Consider the following 22,710-nt stretch of genomic DNA (forward strand, 5'->3'; position numbering starts at 1 on the left):
CACATTGAAATATATTTCTGTTTTAGCCAGCTCCTTTTCCTTGGCCTTCTATACTTGAATATATATGCCTTCAGTAAAACTCATTTCTTTCTCTAAATGTCCCTTTTCTGAAGATGTGACTAATTTTTCTAGCCTTTCCTGATAAATACCTGCATCCTCTTTGGTAATGGATTACTCCGGGGCATCTTGTCTCTCCATTTTGCTGTGTTTTGCTGTCACCAGGTGTCTACTGCACAACTCCATCTGAAGAATAACTGAATGTGAATACTGCATATTCAACACTAAATTCATTGTTCTTTCCCTCATCAGTCCTCCTTCCCTTGCATTCTTCCTTTCATATTCCTACTCCTGGGGGATGGCTTGACCAGACACTAGGTTTTCTTATTATACATCTTGGAGGCCTTCTCAATGTCCCATTTTTTTATCTTACCATATCTTACCGATCCAGTTCAATTCTCTACACTGCTCAACACACAGCTTTTCTCTGATATTGCCATTTACACACTTTTCCAGCCATATGACAAGATGATTCTTTCCTCCACATTTGCATTCATGCTGTTTTCTATATTAAAATGTTCTCTGAACAAACTACCATTTCAAAGCTCATCTACAATGTCAATTTTTCCTTGAGGTCTTATATCTTGGCAAGGCATTTGGACTTTGTGCCATCAGCTCCCTTACTTTCTGATATAACTGCATCACATATATGCTTTGCCCTCCTTGAGGAGATCAATGGAAGGCAGACAAGCTCTGTGTCAGATGCCCTAGATTCCCAAGAAGTGCCATAACTTATCAGTTTCCTTTTCTATAAAATGGAGTTAATGTAATACTAAGAAGTCATTGATATAATTAAATAAAATAATGTAACAGAATTCTTTTATTGAAAATTGGCACATACATAATCGTTACTTTTATTATATTTTTCAATTTGAATCTGCTATGGCCTAAGCCAAAAGAAGTTACCTGCATTGTTCAAAAATTGCATGTTTATTGACTGACTGGATTTGAAATTTAAAAATACCTTTATTTGCTTCATCTAAAGAAGAAATATTTAATATTTCTGATGAAGGATACATGAAGTCATATTTAGGATCATGATTTTTTTTAAACTTAGAAATAGTTTAGAAAATGAATACCCTGAATAAAATGCCTCTATTTACTGTGGAAATGAAATTAAGGGTAAAACCAAGCAAGAAGAGACTAAACTAGCATATAGAGACTAAACTTGGCATATAGTCCAGCCATATTGGCCCATTTCTATAATCTCTCTGGTTCCTTTGCCTCCAGACTTTCCCCTCTTTGATCCCTTCAATGTCCAACTTGGAGATAAATCTTCTAAAAATACCATTCTCATCGTGTTGCTTTCCTATTTAGGAACTTGCAAGGTCTCCCATGGCTTACTGCATCAAGACCCTAATTCTCTGCCTGAAATTCAAGGTTCTACCTAATCTTGCCCCAATTTATCTACCCAACTTCATCACCTATTATTCTGGCAGATGTGATCCATAAAATCTTTCTATCATACAGAGTCAGTAGTTTATGACTTGGGATCTGATATTTATCAATGCCTCTAGGGTCATCTAAATAAAGACTTCTTTATTGAAAACTTCCTTAACTATTATTAGTACCTGTTAACATATTACTAGTACCTGAATTATATCTCAAATCAAAATACACTCATTGTTGCTTAGAAAGTGTCAAGATCTACAACAGAAACTTTGAGGGGCATAAAGATGAATTAATTAGAGTCTTGACTTCAGTCTATTAATACGTTTAATGAAACCCATAGAATGTGCTATGAAAATAGAGGAGAGAAAAAGTAAGCACATGGTGTGTGTGTGTGTGTGTGTGTGCACGCACTTGCACATGTGTGTGTTGTGGGGCGTGTGCTCATAAAAAGTTTCCCGAATAAGTTGATATTTAAGCTGTGCTTGAAAGAAGAATCAATGAACCCAAAGGCACAATAAACATAGTGTCTAGGACCCATGATACTTTTAGGGGCCCACAGGTAAAATGCTTTAATTTTAACTTATTTTAATATCATAAAAATTTAATATACAGTACTGGATATAGAAGAATGAACTCAACAGGATTATACTGTTTTTATGCCAATACAATAATTTTTATTATTTTGATGGAGGAAGGAGTGCCTGAAGACAAAGTAACTTAGGCTCATGAAAGTCACATTGTCATCCTGCCTGGAAGAATGAATGTGATCTTAGTGGGTAGAGCTGGAAAGAGGAAACAAGGAGCAAAGGTCATATTGTAGGAAAATACAGGGTATACATGGGAAATTCCTGAAAAAAGAGTGCTTAATTAAACATGACAAATTATGGCTAAGACAGGCAGGCCAACAGGTAAATACAGAAGGTGGAATGGAACTTATGGCTATGGAAGCATTATTGGTGGCAGTTTTAAAGAGATTTGAATTTGTTGATATTTACATAAAGAGCTGTTGAATAAGGGAGTGACATGATAAGTTTTTTATACCTAGTGCATTCATTCAACAAATATTTACAAAGCACCTAAGATGTGCTAGACATTTTGCTAAGTACTGGGGATAGAATTGTATAAAAGGGAGTCCCTGTCATTATGGAGTTAACATCCTAATGGGTTTAAGAGACAATAAACACACAAACTATCAAATCAATAATAATTTCCCGAAGTGATAAGTGCTTTGAAGACAGTAGAGGAGGAGAATAAATAGAGTAAATGTAGAGTACTGTTGTAGTTGAGAGGGTCAGCATTCCAAGCGAGAGGAACATAGCAGAGAGAAGAGCGAAGTTCCAAGAGCTGGCAGGTTGACAAATCTGAAATGAGGCTGGTGTGACTGGAGTGAGTGAATAAGAGAATGAATGTGTGGAATGATGTTGAGGAGGAAGTTTACATTTTTGTACTTGATTATATAACACCTTATGTCCCTTTGTCCCTATCCTTTTTAATAGTTTTTAAGATTTATTTTTAATTTATAATAACTTGTTTCTTTTTTTTTTTAATCTGTGAAAAGGCATTTTGAATCCTTTTTGGAATGCAATGGTGTGCTTAAAATTCTCTTCTATCCTGCTCAACATCTATCAGTGAGTTGAGATTATGAAAGACGTTCAATAAACATTTGTATGACTGGTTTGTTAGACAGCAGATATATTCAGATATCATATGAAATTCCACTGAAAGGAGCCAAGAATTTACTTTGGTCTTAGATAAAATAAATTGTCATTTAGTTTACACAGTCCTATGAACATCTAAAATAAAATAAGAGGTATCACATGGCGCTTTAAATAATGTTGGCCTGCTTCTTTGATAAATTAGTTTAGTACTATTATAAGAGAACATCATGGTCCATGATTCAATTTGGAATTTTATTCACTGTCATGGTTAACCAAGAAAAATGCTATCTAAAGGCAAAACGTAGAGATTATTTTTGGAAGTTATAACATATATACATATAATTCCCCCCAATGTTCTCCAAATAAATTTAGAAAAATTAAATGAAAGCAAAAATTCAATTGGGAAGAAAAGTTTCATTAATTGATATAAGCTTTGGACGATTCAAGAAGTTGAGTTCAGAGTAAATATCAATCTATATTTATGGAATAGTTAAGAAAAATAGCACAGTATTGTAAAATAAGGATGCAGCAAGTCTTATAGTTTTTGGTATATTCTGTCACACTGTAATATCTCTAGTTAAAACAATTTACTAAGTATTAAGCATTGTATGTATTTGTCATAATCTTTGATTTTAACTGCTGCAACTTTGGAGGGATTATTGGACTCTTACATTTTATTTCTTTTTTTTTTTTTAAAGATTTTATTTATTTATGTGACAGAGAGACAGCCAGCGAGAGAGGGAACACAGCAGGGGGAGTGGGAGAGGAAGAAGCAGGCTCACAGCAGAGGAGCCCGATGTGGGACTCGATCCCGGCACGCCGGGATCACGCCCTGAGCCGAAGGCAGACGCTTTAACGACTGCGCTACCCAGGCGCCCTTACATTTTATTTCTATTTTTGTTAATAGAATTAAACTGATCCCACTTGTAAATGAAAGGTTGATTAAGGGGAGTTTATGTTTGTGATGGGTTTAGCTTTTGAGAGTGATAAATAAGTCTTAATAATATTGTATTTGGGCAATACTTAATCTTCAAAGGACGAAACAAATAGAAATTAATCCCTTAATTATTCTGTCCTTCAATTAAAACTTCCATTCTCCAGAAAAGCAAAATGAGTCAAGGAAACTTAATCTTTTGATTCTGTGTAAATTTCATCACTTTCCAAAGTAACATTAAGATGTAGTTTAGAAGAATGGAGATTTTAAAATGCAAATAGTTTTATGACTCTTGAGGGTGGAGTGATTTATTATTAATTACTTTCCTCTTATCCTTAAGTATACATCAAAGCATTACTCCTGTACTAAAATCCAAAGAATGTTTATATTAGATCTTCATTTATAATTAAGTTTCGTAGACTTAATTTGGGAATTTTATTACATAAATATGTACAGGCCATTCAATTTAGCCAAGTATTTTTCAGTATAATATCATAGATAGCAAACTTAGAATTAATGTGTAAGACAGAATTCTGTATGGGGAAACCACTTTCCTAATTTTGCCCACTTGGGGCTTATGTATGACCCTCTGGTCCAGGAATTTATATCGAAATATATGTTTCCATGTAATCTGGTAATATGTTCACCTGGAGGTTTTGTGGAGGGATCAGGACTTTTTAGGCAATAATATGGCTTAGAATCACTGCACCACATGTTTTAGGAGACCACAGAATTTACAATAAACTCCAAAATCTATATGGTGGGATCCAATATTAATTTCCAATTCCTTCACACTGTGGATTAAGGGCTCGCTTGGGGACCACCTTTACCAGTATTGATAACAGAATGGTATCAGAGTAAGGTTTTCAGCTTTGGGTCCCCGATATTCATTTCATGACACTTCCATGGTTTGTGCTGAGATAGCTTCTTGATGCTGCATAGCTCTAATTACTATTCATAATTCTCACTCTTATTATCATTGGGTGTTATTGAATGATTCTGCAGCTGTCACTTAATTTTTTAGAATGTTTTTATTTCAGAACAATCTCAAACTTATACAAATTTCAAGAATAATCCAAATAACATTTTCCTGGGCTGTTTGAGTGTGAGAAACTAATGTGATGCTCCATCACCCCGGAACACTTTAGGATAAAACAAAGACCTACTCTTATGGAACCCAATACGACCACCCAGGAAATTGACACTGACCCATTACTACCATATAATCCTGAGATTCTATTCAAGTTTTTCAAATAGTCTCAATAAGGTCCTTTTAAGAAAAGGATCCAGTCCAGAATCATGCATGATATTTAGTTGTCATATTCCTTTAAATACCTTCAGTCTGGACTTTCTGAGACTTTCATAACCATGACATTTTTGAAGATTATAGCCAGTATTTGGTAGAAGTCCCTCAGCTGGATTTTCTCATGTTTCTCCATGATTAAATTTAGGTTTTTCAACTTGAGTAGGTATATCACAAAAGTGACTCTGCATTATTTTTCTTTCATCCTATTAGGTGACACTTGGGTTTGATTTGTTCCATTACTGGTGATGTTAACTTTGATCACTTGTTTTAGGTGGTATCTGATAGGCTTCTTAGCATAAAGTCACCTTTTTCCTCTTTATAATTAATAATTATTTTGTGAGGGAAATACTTTAAGGTTAGATAAATATCTCATTTCTCATTGCAATTTCAATTTATTCATTTATTTATATCAGTATGGACTGCTAGATTCCTGTTTTATTTAATAAGTTGCAGTCGAATATCCCCATTATTTACTTTAATGTTAAAATTGTCCCAGATTTGGTCATTGGGTCCCCTTTGAAGTTACCTTTTTTGTCCTTTTGACATTTCTCCATCCTTTTTTGAGAATGTCTTTCTAATACAACAAGATTGTCCAGGCTCATCTTCTAATATGCCTGCCCAATCATAAATTATTTGTCTAAGGAGTTCGGCTTCTCATAAATGGATAGTGGTATTTAAAAACCAAGATCTGAGTGTTAGGTATTCTTACTACTATTAAATCACTGATTTCAAGCTTCTCAGTGGAGAGAGATATTTCTATATATTTCTGTATATTTCTCTATATTTATTTAAGTAGGTAGAGATATATATTTACATTTAGATTCATACTTACATCCATATGTAGTTTACCTATCTAGAATATGAAGAGTTCATATTAATATCTCCACTTCAAATACAACACCATAGAATTCATTCTAATTTTTGCCCTTTCCCTATTTGTAACTCCTTAGTCTGACATTGAGAAACTAGACATTGAGAAACTAGACACTGAGAAACTCTTACTATCTTCAATATATTTTATTAGATCAATTACCCTTATGACCAATCTCCCAGTACTGCCCCTGCCACACCCAACCTGGATGTCCAGCAGGTACGTACTTCAGATGACTACAGCCCCAGCTGACATCTGCCTAAAACTAAATATAAGGCTGCAAGTGAGAACCACCCAGGTGGACCGAATAAACCCACAGAATCATGAGAGATAGTAATACATTATTGTTTGAAGCCACTAGGTTGTGGTGTGGTTTCTTGTGCAACCATAGACAATCAAAAAAGTGGGATTGGAAGGATAGGAAAGGAAGAGAGCAAGAAAGCACCTAAGAAAATTACTTAACAGAGATTGGAGGAGGGTAAACACCAATATCTTTTCATTTTACATTGCAGCTTTGCCTAGTAGTAGCCCTAATACTACTTAGAGGACAATACAGACAACATTCAACTGCTTGAAGTATCACTTCAACAAATGATTTCATAGGAGTTTTGGCTGCATGATCTACACAAATCAAGTTTTGTAAAGATAGATTAAATTAAGAAATCAGAGCTAGTTTTGTCTTCTTAATTCTCTAAGGAATCTTGAAAGGCCAATTGAATTTTACCTCATTTTTCTTATATACAGGGTCCCTTTTTATCTGTGTATTTGCCTCCTGAGAGGCTACACTATAAGATTACACAGATAATTTAAAAAAATCATGAATGAACAAGCCACATGGAAATTTAGTTTTCCTTCAGTCATCCTTTAACCTCCGTCTTATTTTATTTTTTTAAGATTTATTTATTTGACAGAGATTGAGAAAGAGAAAGAGCGAGAATGAGTGGGAGGGGCAGAGGGAGAGAGAGTCTCAAGCAGAGAGCCCAATGCGGGGCTCGATCCCAGGACCCTGAGATTATGACCTGAGCCAGAACCAAGAGTTGGATGCTTAACTGACTGAGCCACCCAGGTGTCCCTACCTCCTTCTTTTTTTAACAGTAGAATCTATTTAGTCTTCTTCTGCAGCTTCCCTTCTCTTTGCGGCTTGGCCTGCTTCTATTCTTGGATATTTGGAAAGACAATATGTTGCAAATTTATTGCCAAATGAAACTTTAAGCTTTGCAAAAGGTAACAGAATTCCAAGGAGATAACGAAAAGGATATTAGAAAAATACTTAGATCTCATTTGAAGCCATTGGAAAGTAAGCAGTAAACAATAGGAGGAGAAAAAGTTAACACAAATGAGGACGGGATAGAGGTTTCAAAAGAGAATGATTTTAAAAAATCAAAGACTTAAGAGAGATCTTTACAAAATTGATTAAGCACCTGTATATTTACAAAAATAATCCTCCTCATTATCATACTATAAAAACCACATTTTGTGCCCATACGGTATCATGCAATAGTAAATTACACCAAGAAGAAAGCAATGTTCTTTGTCTTTTCTAAAAATTGGGCCATGTTTGCAACTGTAAATTAAATTTAGTTAATATTAGATTACATTTTATCACATTTTTACAATTTTGGTTTTATTTTTCAAGATAAAGTTCCAATCAAAGTCTTTTCCTCTATTTTTACAAATGAAATTGCAGTGCCAATTTAACGCTGATTCATTTTAAGTGCCTTTTCTCCCTATATTAAACATATTAATTATCCCCAGATGAGGAAGTAAAACAATAATTACCCTCCCAGATCAGTGAGAAATAATTTATTTGATAATGGTTTTCATTGTCAGTTAATGGAAGATACATTCTTAAGTAACTCAGAGCTCACAAGCTATGGGTAAATAGACTTTAATATAATAAGCTCAGGTATTAGTTTACATGAAATAATCAACATTATGATAATGGAAAATATCAATTTCTTTAAGGAAAGGATGTGTTTAAAGGAAATTCTGTATTTGATTTTAGATATTTTAAGAGAATATTAAATACAGCACAGAATGGAAAACCCCACTGTCTTTCTATTCTCCTTTCATTCATCCAGGCAACCAGCAGTTAGTTCATCATTTTCTGAGAAAAAAACAAACATCAGACTATGAGACAGAGTCCCACCCCTGTCCTGGGTGGAGGAGATAAACTAGTGCTATTTAATCCTTGTGCTGTGAAAGGAATTGATGGTGATTGGTTACAAGGTTGTTGCTTCAGGGAGAGAGGAAGAGAGAGCATAGGGCCATCAGATGGGAGGTTACTAGAATAGGGGCTGTGGTAGTTCCTGGAGAAGCAGAATAATTCCTACATTGGCTGCACAGCAAGATTATTCCTCTTCAGAACTCCTGGGTAGCTTCAGAACTATTCTTGGGTGTTCCATAAAGTATTGTAGTCTTAAGGGAGAGTATCCAAAAGATGTTCCCTAAAAGAACCCTTTATAGAGAGATCTTAATATAAGATTAATGGGAATTTGGGAAGCTATGAGAGGTAGCATTCTATAATCAAACAAATCTGATACTGGGTATCCATACACCCATATTCTAGATCCACTTCTATTTTAAGGAAAAGATCCTGCTTAGATAAAACAGAGAGGATAAAAATACATAAGTGATTTCAAATGATTTTTGGCCACAGAACTCTTCTCCCTTTTCTTCCCTTCCTCCCTTCTCTTCTCCCACATTCTCTCTTTCTTAAACTCTCTTCCTCTGAAGCTTACAGGAAAGGGGAATATATGAACATATACAAGTGGACAACTGTAGGCGAAACAGGGGTCCCAGACCCAGAGTCAATTTATCCAGCCTCCACTTACCCTCTTACTGTGTTGGTATCTATGGTTCTTCCATGATTCCCTAAGAGTTAAACTAAAGATAATGTAAGCCACTGGACTATCTTCAGGGTTATATCAGTTTAGAATCCACAATTCTATCAAACAAATTATTGATCATGGCACTGTGTGGTCATATTTTACAGTGTTTGTCCATATCATAGGGCTTGTCTTTGTCTTAGAAATTCCTTCCTGTGGTGGGCCATAATAGTCATATTTGATCAAATGGCTCTTAAAGGTTTGTTCTTATCAATTAAATGAAAAGACAAGTGGCCTAAGAAAGGTCAATAAGGTTTAACTCCTAGGAATGTGTTATATGAATCAAAGATGTTATGTTGATTTAGACTCATCACTTGAGTGGAGATATAAAATAATCTGTGTTGTGGATATTTTAGACCATGGAAATTCCAAAACCTGAAGAGAAAGAAGGAAGAGGGAGAAAAGGAGAGAGGGAGAGAAACAGAAGGACAGAGGGAGGGAAGGAGTGATGGAAAGAAGGGGAGGCAGAGGGTGAGTGAGAGAGGGAGAGGGAGAGAGAGAGGGGAGAATAATATGCAAATTCAGAGACAGGTAAAATTTTATTACTAATTAATTTCCTAATGACGTTTGAGTTCCTTGTTCCATTTCTTTATAGTCTTGAGTGCCTAGGACTCTGTGATATTTTCTTATATGTTTCAAACAGGTACACACACATATATAGATATTTCTTCTTATTCAAATAAATTTATTTTACTTAAAACCAAGAGAACTGTGATGGCTTAAATACAGGCTTAAATGAGAGACAAGAGCCCATAGTAATTAGTCTAAAGAATTTGTCATATATTTTAGCATATATAATTAAGCTTTAAATTGCTTATGTTTTGATTTTTATATATTATACTTGAATGAACAGAGAATACAAATATTTTTGCACAGATAATTTCACATAGCATTATTTATAACATCAAAAATGGAAACAAGGTAAATATGCAATAGTAGGCTAACAGTTAATAAAGAATGGCATAGTCATGTAATGAGCAATTGTGTAGCCATTTCAAATGTTTTTTTAGGAATGCTTAATATAGGCTATCACATTATACCACTCCAGGAGGTGTGGCATAGTCTAGGTAAATGATGTCCTTTAGACTTGTGTAGTGTCCAGCCTATACTTGTATATACAATACATGACATTTTCGTGATATATTAAACATTAAGCCAGGTTTGACATTATGTTACTGTTAAATAAAAAAAGTAGCATTCACACAAAACTATGCCTTTGGTATAATCCTAAATATGCAATTTATAGATTTAAATGAAGAGAGAGAGAGAGAGAGATTATGGAGATGTATGTCAAATTATAATAAATTATCTCTGGATGTTGGAATTATGAATGATTTAAAACAATCTCTGGCATTTTCTTTTTTCTTTTCTATAATGAGCACATATTGTTGGAATCTGAAAAAAATGATAATTACAATTTTTATGCTACTATCTATTGGTCTGTTAAACTAAACATCAAATACTGGATTTATAAACAACAAAGTCTATTATATCCCACACCTAATGTACTCAGGCATCATCTTCATGGCAATTCTATGACTATGCTTCACATTATCACTCAACTATTAATTTTTCTTTTATTATTCAATACTGTCTGAGATATCTGCTTTATTTATGGATTGTCAGACTGGATACTATTCTCTAATAAGGATCTAACCAGACTTGAATATACCGAGAAACAACTTCACGTTTATTGCAGGCAATGATTCTGTTGACAGCATATAATTTTATTTTGCAAATTCCTAAACTATAGAAAAGACAGAATTCTCCAGGGATATTCCAAATCAATAATAAGCTTTGATTTTTCCACACTATAAATGGATTTGACTTCTAGATGTACTGGTTTTCCCATTTGCAAACTGATGCTATATAAGTCTGCCTAAATGGCCTCTGGGGATATGATAAAGATTGGTGTAATTTAGACTAATAGAAAATATTAGACTCAACTGTGGCATAAACAGGTAAACAAATCTGTGAAATGCTTTAACACCCTTACAGAAAGGGGCATATTAAAGAGGTCTGGAGACAATTGGTTAAATATTGACAATAGAAAATCCCATTATGGGGAAAAACTGACTTAGCTACACATTGAATACATGTATCTTCTACTTAGCGCAATATAATTTCCCAGTGAGTTTCAAAGAAGGACCACAAGCAACCTTTGTATGAGAACCTGAACTATGTGGGGCCAACCAATCAATTAGAACAAGCAAGCGGTCACAACCTGGGTTCATACCCAAGCATCATGACAATATCAAAGGTATCTATTCCTACTGCTAATCTGCTCTTATATCTTGAAGATGAATGCTACTAGTGAAAGAAATAATAACCATGTATTATTGAGCTCCAGCCCTGCATGCTCATTCATGGTTTTAGTGTTTGACATGTATTATTTCTTATTCCTAGAAAACTCTTTAAGTAGGTGTTCTTATCTCCAATATACAAAAGAGGAAACAGAAACACATAGATTTTAAGTAATTTGCCCAGGGTCATTCAGTTCATTGGGGTTGACTCAACATTCAAATTCAAGGGTTTGAAACACAAATTGTTCTCTTTGTACTTTGATGCTTCCTTCCTGTTCCTGAGAATATAAGGGTTGAGACTCACAGTATTAATGAAATTAATCAGTATCTTATCTAGAAAACAATTCATAGATGGTCAATAGCTTTATCTCTGTTTGTAGACAATATATGATAGTGTATTATGCTATATAATACTGTTTTCCAATAGCTTTAAAGATTTATTATTTTTAAGTGGTTTATATTAGTTATCTATTGCCAAATAACAAGTTACTCTAAAACATAGCAGCTTAAAACAACAACATTTATACTCTCATAATGTCAGGGCATCAGAAACCCAAGCATGGCTTAGCTGGCTGCTTCTGGCTGAAAGTCCTTCATGACACTGCATCAAGCTGTCAGCTTGAGGCTGTGGTCTTATTTGAAGGCCTAATTGGTTTGGGGAATGAAGGGAAGATTTGCTTTCAGTCTCACTCATGTGGTCCCTCACCAGGTGGGCCTCATGTCATGTTGCTGGCTCCATCCAGGGTAAGTGATCCAAGGAGAGCAAGACAAAGCACCAAAGACCAAAAATGCAATCTTTCATAATTTAATCCAAGAAGAGAGATCCCATCTCTTCTGCTGCCTTCTTTTCATTAAAAGTGAATCAGTAAGTTTAGCTTCTACTTAAGGGGAAGAAGTTGCATCTTATACCAGAAGATGAGGATCACCGGGGTCTACATTAAAAACCTATAACATGATCTAAGAGTATTGCTCTGGCAAAAGAAGATTATGATATATACTTACAAGTTTTCTACAACTCTAGAATTGTTGTAGTCAGGACTCTAATATCAGTAACAGAAAGCCAACTTAATCTGGCTTAAACAAAAAATAGGAAATTTATTGACGCAGGTAACTCAAAAGTCTATGTATGGGTCCAGTCTGACAGACTGCATTGAGTGTTTGAATATTAGCGGATTCTGTCTCTCCTCTCTCTGGCCTTACTTTCTTCTGAGTGTCTTTATTTTCTGGCAGGCTCACTCCACATTGTGTAAAGATTAATTCTGGTGACCCCCAGGGAAACATGATCTATAGTGGCCACTATCTTTTTGCAGAGGCCCAATGAAGTTTTTATTTGAGTTCCATGCTCATTTCTGAATAGAAAGATAAAGTTCTCTGAATAATTGGGAATATGGCATGTGCCATCTTGGGGTTGTGGTTACCCCTGTATGAATCATATGAACAAAGTGTTTTAGGGGAATTTGGTTCTAAAAAGGAAAAGGTTACAGGAATAAGAGGTCATATTATGGGAAGACAAAAATTTTTAAAAATATTTAAAGAAATAAAAACGATCACAATGTTATAAACTGAATTGTGAGCCCCCCGAAATTTATATGTTGAAATCCCAACGCCCAATGACTGCATTTGAAGATAGGGCCTTTCTGAAGGTAGTTAATCTTTAAGATTTATTTATTTATTGGGGGGAGGGGCATTGGGAGAGGGAGAGAGAGTCTTATGCAGACTCCACAAAAAGCCTGATGGGCTGATCACATGGCCCTAAGATGACCACCCTGAGATCACAACCTGAGCTGAAACCAGGAGTCAGTTGGATGCTCAAACAACTTCACACCCAGGTGTCCCAGAGGTAATTAATGTTAAATGAGATCATAAAGGTGGAGCTCAAATCCCCTTACCATCTACATAAGATCCTGAAGTTGTCAGCATTGTATTTGTTTCCTGGGGCTCCCATAACAACAAACTGGGTGACTTAAAAATGACAAAAATTTATTCTCCTACAATTTAGGAGGCCAGAAGTCTGAAGTCAAGGTACCTTCTAGAGCACTACTCATATATAGGTAATTACAAGCAACCTGTTAAATTGGACTGAATAGGAATTATAGGAAATTCCTTAAGGGAAAGGAACTATTTTTTTTTCAACAACATGTTCTACATAAAGTTCAAATGTAAGCCTTAAAGTTTCTTTAACTTAGTGTAATTTGTAATAATATCAGAAAACAAATCTTCATTAATGTCACTGAATTTTTATAAAACCTATCACATAAAAATAAAAAAAGTCTTCTAAAATTTATAACTAAGTATATTAGTTTTCTAGGGCTACTGTAACAAATTGCCACAAACTAGGTGCTTTAAGACAGTGGAAATTTATTCTTTCACGGTTCTGGAGACTTGAAGTCTGAAATCCAGGTGTCAGCAGGTCTGTCTTCTCTCTGAACGGTCTAGGGGAGAGTTTTTCTTTGCCTCTTCCTAGCTGCTAGGGCTTACTGGTGATTCTTGGCTTGTAGATGCACCTGTCTGTGCCTTTGTCATCACATGTTGTCTCTATGTTTCAGTATCTAAATCCCCCTCATCTTATAGGGACACCAGTCACTGGATCTAGGGTCCACCCAAATCCAGCATTAGTTTATTTTAACTTGGTTAATCTACAAACACCGTATTTCCAAATAAGGTCACAGGCATAGGTACTGAGGTAGGACTTCAACATATCTTATTGGGAAATAGAATTCCACCTACAACACTAGGTTTTAGGATTGTTTTACATAAATTGCACTAAAAATGGAAAGAATTTTAGCTCCCCTTATTTCACTTTATTGGTTTCTATGATTAAACAAGAATAATTTATAAAAGGAAGGTTAAAAATCATACTTTGGTTAGGACTCCCACTGTACTAATCTAGTATTTCATGAATAAATCTCACATTATAATGGGTTTCTGATGAAAAATGTGCTGTCTACATAAACTGTTAAAACTTACTTATTCACTTTCCAACTCATAATCACCAAATGATCTTTTCTTCAATTAATGCAGTCTGTAACTTTGGGTTAGGAGTTACATGCTTAATATCACTCCACTATGCTGAGGAAATCTGTTTAAACAAATCACAAAGCTGTGACACAGGACAGAGCGCCGAGGCAAAACATTTTTAGCTCCTTCTGTTTAAAGTCATCCTGGTATTTACAGATGCAGGCAAACTACAGGTTGCTTCAAGTGTTTAGATCATCATTCTTCCACAGACCTTCCAAATCATGTTCTAGATAAGAGCTCTGAAATTCCAGCATTCACAGTGACATTGCACCTGCATATGGAATTCTCAGCCTGCCCTGATTTGGCAGCTGTTCTAGAACTGAGGGTTCATGTTTTGTTATTTTTCCTTCAGCAAGACCAACAGTTTCAGATAATATTTCTCCCAGCTCCGTAAATTTGGGTTAAATTTTTCACATGTTAAATTAAAGTATTTTTGTTTTTTCATTTAAGATATCCAGAGAAAATTTTACATTTTTTGTATAAAAGTGGAACAAGTAGATATTACATAATGGAACAATTATTGTCTTTCTTATATTCTCTTATTTCCCCACTCTCTTAGCCTGAGTACTCTAGAAAACAGTCTGAACCAAAATGGACACACTAATGCTCTTTGGTAGGGGTGAAATAGTATGTGCAAGGGCAGTGAGAGTGAAGGAAAAAGGAAAATGAATCAGGAAAGAGGACCGGAAATGAATCCAGCGGTCTGTGATTTCACAAGAAAATATATTCAGTTATTTAATCGCATGGGATATCTCTGGACAGGCTTCATGAAATCACTCCATCTGGGAGTGGGCATGGGGTTCAGGTAGAAGAGTAATTCATCTGACAGTTCTACTGTTTCTCACTGGTCAAATCCACTCCAGGGGCTATGACATCCCCATACTCCTGGGTTGTATGACCTAGCTCTTCCACACAGCCGACAGAGAAGCCACAGCCTTTGCAGCTTTGACCCAGCCTGTGGTTTAGAGACAGTGGTCTCTACCAGTTAGGGGTTTCTAGATCTATAGTGATCATAGAAGTAGTTGGTCTTTATCATCCTCAGAATTGTGTGAGTCAAAGCCAGGGCTGCTCAGGCCAAGAACAAAGTCAGGAAGTTGAGGTCTAGAGAGTCCAAGTCAGAGGAGCCTACTGGGCAGTACATAACTGGGTCTGATGATCCAACACAGATATGAATATTCTGACCTATGAAAGAATTGCTAATTTTTACAGCTGGGTTGATCTTTAAAGATCATTTGTTCCAAATGTGACTTTAAAAATATGAGGAGATACTTCCGTTTTCAGTTACAATGGAGTAATAAAGACTGGATTTACCTTCCTATTTGAAACAATTCCCCCCAAAGGCAAAGTATTTAAAACAACAGTTTTCAAGACACTAGATGTCAGATGATGAAGGAGAGTGAGACCTGAAAAATAGGAAATAAAAAGGTGAGCCTAATGAATGTTGCCCCTTACTTCCTTAAGAGTTTCTAGGCCAAGAAAGAGAGATTCGGTAGGAGCCCAGTAGATGGAGAAGATGGAACTGTTAGTGGGTGTAGACTGAGATAGCTAGAGCAGTAAAGAGTATCAGGAAGAAGAGAGCAACAGAGAGAGAGAGCCCCAGAAACCTGGCAAAGACACCCCTTGAGTATACAGCTGGGTACTAACACATGCATACAAGGAGACTGCCTCGGGCTGAGGAAAGAACCACCTGACAGTATTAGAAATAAGAGTGCCTAGCACTCACTCAGGATTTGGAGTAATGCTGTTACCACCAGTGGAATTGGAAAACCTCATGACTCAAAGGTCACTGGCTAGAGAAAACAAGAAACTTGCCTGAATAGTGGGAATTTTTCGTCTTGAGTAAAAATGCTCTGATTCTAACAAATATAAAATCAAGACCCCAAAAGAACAAACTGTTTACAAGTAACTTAGATGCATCCTAGAACAAACCTCAGGAATATTTATATAAAAGCAAAACTGTCCAAAACTCAATTGAGTAAAATTCACAACTGGCTAAAAACAAAACCAAAAACATTATAGGCTTGCAAAGTAATAAGAAAATATGAGCCATATTGAGGAGAAAAAACAAGTTAAAACTGGTCTAGAACTGATAAAATGTTAAAATCACAAACAAGGACATTGATGCTGCTATTACAACTATATTACATATGCTCAAAGGGTTAAGGAGAGACATGAAAAATATATAACCACCCAATTAGAACTTCTAAATATAAAAACTTTGATGTGTGAGATGAAAAATACTGATGAAATTACTGAATGAAATTAAGCAAGTTAGGAAATATTAAGAAGGAAATATTTTAGAATGGCTAAAATTGAAAAGATTGAGCATACCAAATGTTGACAATGAAATAGAGAAACTGGAAATCTCATAAACTGCTTGTGGGAATGTAAAATAAATCAACTACTTTGAGAATTTAACAGTTTCTCGATGTGTTTAACATACACCTATAATATAATCCAGTCATTCCACTCCTTAGCATTTCCCAAGGAAAATGAAAGCCTATGTCCCTGCAAAGAATTGTACACAAATTCACATAACAGCTTTATTTATAATATCCCAAACTAGAAATGACCAAAATGTCTAACAGGTGAATGGATTAGCAAACTGTGATATGTCCATAAAATGGATACTTGTGAGCAATAAAAAGGAATGAACTATTGATAAATGCTACAGAATGGATGAATCTCAACATCACTATGCTAACAGTAGAATCAAGACAAGAAAGCATATATACTGTATGATTCCAGCTGTATAAAATTCTAGAACATAAAAACTAATCCATAGTGACAGAAAATACACCAGTGGTTGTCTGGAGATAGATGAGGGACAGAGAAAGTTGAGTGGGAATGATTCCAAGGACCCCTGAGGATTATTGATATACTCATAATCTTGATTGTGTTGATGGTTTGTGGTGTGCACAAACGTGAAAATGAATCAAACTGTGTACTTCAAATATGTACAGTATATTGTACATTGTTAATAAAAAGGAAGAACCTGGAGAAAAAAGTCTCACAGGGAGTTATAGGTAGAACAGATAAAGTCATATTTTCTTTTTTCTATAATGCATTTCCTTATTCTTAAAAAGTATTTTAAAATAGCATCTATTATTAGATGTAGTGTTATGTGTAAGTGCAGTCTATAATAATTCACAGTTTTGTCTTACTTCTTCCAAAATCAAAGCAGCACAACTGCAACTGTTACTCATGTGGACCTTGAAAGGCTTGGAGTCCAAATACTGAGAACCACCATAACTGTGGTTACACTATTGCTTACTGGGACTTCCTAACAACAAAGGATGTGGGATGACAATTCATTAAATAGTTTATTTACAGTAATCTTCACTTCACTTAGTATTTGGAGTTTCTCACACTTTACCTTGCCTTAGAATCACCTGCAGGCTTGCTAAACACAGATTGCTGGGCCCCATTCCCAGTTTCTGACGGAGTAGATCTGGTATGGAGCCAAAAAATTTACATCTCTACCAAATAGACAGATGATGTTGATGCTGTTGTTTGAGTGACCACACTCTGAGAACCACCAAGATAAAGGTCCTAGACTGAAAGAGAAAGAAGTCCTTTGTGCAGTTAAATTTAATTATTCATTTAGGTTTAGATTTAAATATGTCCAGGTAGCAGAGAGCAAGCTAGCATCTGAGCATCCCAGTGGGAATACCCCTGCCAGGTCCTCATCTCTCGCTTCCTGTTTCCTGGATATATTCAGCTCAAAGCAAACTTGTTTTTGTGGATGTAGGAGTCACAACTCCGTCTGCTTTTCAAATTTAAAATGTTTAATGATTGTCAAAGATAGCACTGTTCACAGTTGAATCCTTGAGGAACCAATGCAGATCATTGTTCACTTACAAGTTCAACAAACTATTTAAGTACCTACTCTGTGTCACACTGTTTTAAGCACTGGGGATTCAGTGGTGAGCAAGTCAGGCATGGTCTTTACCTCTTGGAGATTTCTGTCCATTGGGAAAATTGTCATTATACAGATAAACATCCAAATAATAAAGCACAATTATGACAAGTGTACAGAAAGAGAGCTATAAATATTATTGATGATCAGTACAAGGATAATGTTCATATTCATGAAGAAAATGCATATAATTCTATTACTTGATTGGATCTGTATGTGCCTCCAATTCCAATGATAATTTCTGATATAATTTGTACTAGACAATTCTAATAGATAATTTTAATGAGTATGGCACTGTTTCCCATTTACACTTTCATTGCTTTGGTTTTATCTCTGAATTTGTGTCTTCTTTCTCTAGTAAATTGATTTAATTTCTACCTTTTATCACTTTTCTATTTTTAGAAGTCATGATGTCAGTCTATTCAATATTTTCTTTGACTGATTTCATCTCAGCAAAAATAAACCTTTGTTTAATATATTATTGTAACTTTCGAAAAGAATCAGATTTTCTTTCTTTTTAAAATCTTTTTTAAAAAATTTATTTATTTGTCACAGAGAGAGAGAGAGCACAACCAGGGGGAGTGGCAGGCAGAGGGAGAAGCAGGCTCCCTGCTCAGCAAGGAGCCCAACACGGGACTCAATCCCAGGACCCTGGGATCTTGACCTGAGCTGAAGGTAGACGTTTAACAGATTGAGCCACTGAGGCGTGTCAAGAATCAGATTTTCTGAGCTTCACTGAATTACCACTTCTTTTGCAAGACAAGTGCTTCACAGGAGACCTTAATGTGAATGTTCAATAAATGCATTTCTTCCATTTCCCAGATCTTTCCCTTTATCCCTTTATTCTTTCATGCATAGGAAACTTGTGAGATTCATGAATGATAAAAACCTCAAAATTGTCTTGAAAGTTCAAATTTATGTATATCACAATGTTTTCACAGGCCCCTGGTTCTCACCTAAAAGCCAATATGGTTTCTCTTCTTATCATCTCACATTTTTAAAAAAGATTTTATTTATTCATTTATTTGAGAGAGAGAGAAAGAGAGAGTGAGTAGGAGGGAAAGGGAGAGAGAATTTGTAGCAGACTCGGTGCTGAGCTCAAAGCCTGACATGAGGCTGAATCTCACAACTGGAAGATCATGACCTGAGCTGAAACCAAGAGTTGGACACTTAATCAACTGAGCTACCCAGGTGCCCCTCATCTTACCTTTTTAACTTATATGAAAGTTTTCATGCAATGCGATGTTCACACTGAAAGGAAATTTTTAATCTCTTGTGAGGGTTACTGTGTAAGTGATGATGAGCAAAAAAAAAATCAAAATTGCCCTGAGAAGTAGATGGTGAACAGTTGACTGAATTGGTGCTTTCTCCCTTTTTTCAGGTCTCAGGACATATCGAACTTTACAGCCTCAGAGTTGAGAGGGCCAAACTCTCAGGGCTCACAGCTGTAACAAAACATTGCCTGGGATGTTCAAGGCTAGGCTCCATTACCAGCTGACTGACTCACCAGCTCATGCAGAATACATGAGATTCAAATTTGTGACCGAGCAAAACTTCAAATAACTTATGAATTATGAATGTCAGGGTTCATGGGGAATTGTTCATTCTGTCTTTCAGCATTTGCAAAATATTTTTTCAACAAATTATAAGATCAGGGCTAGTAATGAATACCAAGCCTCTATACTTCTTGTTCTATAATTCTGCCAGGTTGTATAAAATCATGGACCTCAAGATCCTATGACATTATTTACAACTTGTTCCTTATTTCTCTAGATACCACACCATTTTAGAACCTTATTAATCCATTTATGCATTTTTTTTTGAAATTTACAATGATGTTTGCACTGTGCCTACCTCCTGATGTAAGATAGGCTCTACTCATTTAAAAAGTCTACAGTTCGTCTGGGTAGAAAGAAACACAAAGAGACCATTACGATAAAATGTGAAGAGTGCTGTATCACAGAGAAGCCCAGAAAAGGAAAGGACAAAAAGACACATCAAGTTTTCCTCTTATTGTGATGTTTAATCCAGCAACGTTTCCCATTGGTTTTCCTCTCATTCTGAACATGGTTCATGAAATAACATCCTGAATATGTCCAGAGTCAGTGAGTAGCACTCAGCATCTATGCTTTAGTCCCACTGTAGCTTTCACTGGAGCAGATCTGCCACTTGCCTGTTCTAGTTTAAGTTATTATGGTTTCTATCAGGACATCCATGTGAAAATAGATGTGATGGACTTGAAATAGAATTTAGTTGTGGGAAAAATGTCTGTTTTAGGCTAAAATTTCATATCAAATAAATAGTTGCTAGGTGACTACACAGTGTGATTCATATTCTGCAACTGATATCACTGTAAAAAATTAAAAGTTAAGTTTTCTTTAAAGTATTTTCTCAAATCTCTAATGATGCTAGCTAGGCTGGGGACTTCTAATACTACAGGACAAACTAAACACAGTGACCATTAAACTCTGATTTCAGTAGGGAGTTGCTGATATCTGAAGTCCCTGCTGAAGATACAGTAGGGTTTGGTGATCTGAGATTTGGTAGATTTTCCCACAACTTTCATTGGGTCACCTTACTCCAAGAAGAAAAAAAAAAAACGTTTTATTAAATAAAAGCCCAAAGAATTATTAGTATTATATGGTTCCAAATGGTCAGAGAGTAATATAAGCAATGGGAACATATATCAGTAGAAACTTACTTTTCTTTTCTAACCAGTAGTGTACCCCTGTAGGTAGAGACTATCATTTCTTTTTGGGGCGGTAACACTTAATTCTCTGTTCTACTTGGTAGGCCCTCAATAAACATTCGGCAATGATTATAAAAATAATGAAGATGAAGTTATTTTAATTTTAAGTTAAATTCTGGGAAGATTTTGTAATAAAAGTAAATTTAATATTTCTCCCTGTTCTATTCTTTGTTATTTAGGACATTTCATAAGTATGTCTTGACTATTCAGAATGACACTATGCATTATTCTCAAAAGGCATGAATTTTTTCAATCTCTTGAGTCATATTGATTTGGAATAAACATGTTTTAAAATTCTAATTTAATGTTCTCAGAAAATTTTGCCTTATGGAAGTCACTTTCATATGTTCCTGTGAGAGGGCAGAGATTTGAATTTCTACTTGATTTCTTGCTTCTATTCAATTTCCTACCCAAGATGTCAAATTCATCTCTCACTTCTGACTTTCATAGGAAGATATGATGGCTCCAATGGCAGAAGGGAAAGGACTATATTTATAATTGTCAGTATTTTTATACCAACAAGCTGCTGGATCAACAAAAGATAATACAGATTGAGCCATTTGTATCTTTACTGCTATGATTTAATTTTACTTAGGAGCAATATATAACTTTTATTTTATGTTTATTTAGCTATCTGTGACTTGGGGCCCCATTGTTGCCTTTGAATTGTCAGTTATTCTAATACTGTTTTTATCTCTTTCTTTTTCCATGAAAGCAGAATTTTTTTTTTAAGTATAACGACTATAAAAGGAAATGACACTGTATGAAAGGTATTGTTAAAATGAAGTGCTAAATGTCAAGATTCTTAAAGCAGAGGAGAAAATTTACATTAGATTCTAATTATATTTTAGCAGCAAATTAAAAAATATAAAGAGAATCTAAAATTGGAATAAATCTACAAGTGAACCAAAATTGCTTTTAAAATGCTTTTTTTTTACTAGATGATCAAAGTACCTATTTTTCTTCTGTAAGTATGTCACCTGTTCTAAACAGTTTTCCTGACTGGTTGAAAATGAAATTGAAAATTCTGTGTGTTTTTTTCACAATGGCCTCAGTCATATATCTCTTCATTTTGCATTTTATCGTTTCTCATATTCTCTCTTTTAATAATCAGTTCCTTATCCATTTAGATGTATATGTCCTGTGACAGTCTTTGAAGAATATATATACGTTATTGTAGTAGACTGAAAACTGCTATTACAGTAGGTAATCACCACTCTGCTTCACTATTTTCCTTAAGAGTTCATAAAAGTGAAAAGAAGACAGATATTCTTATTGATCAAAAATTACACTAATAGTTCATCAATAGAAGATGAGCAAAGGTGAAATCATATAATTTTTATTAATCTTTCCATTTCTTTCTTCTTTCTTTTTTAAATTTAAATTCTATTAGCCAATATATAGTACATCATTAGTTTCAGATGTAGAGTTCAATAATTCATCAGTTGCATATGTATAACACCCATGGTCATCACTTCACATGCCCTCTTAATGCCCATCATGAAATTACCCCATCCCCACACCCACCTCCCCTCCAACAACCCTTAGTTTTTTTTCCCAGAGTAAAGAGTCTCTCATGCTTTGTCTCCCTCTCTGATGATTTCCCATTCAGTTT

General features: G+C 35.1%; 1 long non-coding RNA gene across 1 annotated transcript in view; it reads left to right on the forward strand.

Moving 5' to 3' along the window:
* LOC113254074 (uncharacterized) overlaps positions 1-21,261 on the forward strand; it is an 88,925-nt gene extending 67,664 nt beyond the window's left edge. The window contains exon 3 of the long non-coding RNA XR_006409331.2: positions 19,728-21,261. This is a non-coding gene — a long non-coding RNA (uncharacterized LOC113254074). The remainder of the gene's footprint in view (positions 1-19,727) is intronic.
* Positions 21,262-22,710: the final 1,449 nt, after the last annotated feature.

Source organism: Ursus arctos, unplaced genomic scaffold, assembly GCF_023065955.2.
Source record: "Ursus arctos isolate Adak ecotype North America unplaced genomic scaffold, UrsArc2.0 scaffold_20, whole genome shotgun sequence".
Lineage (NCBI taxonomy): Eukaryota > Metazoa > Chordata > Mammalia > Carnivora > Ursidae > Ursus > Ursus arctos.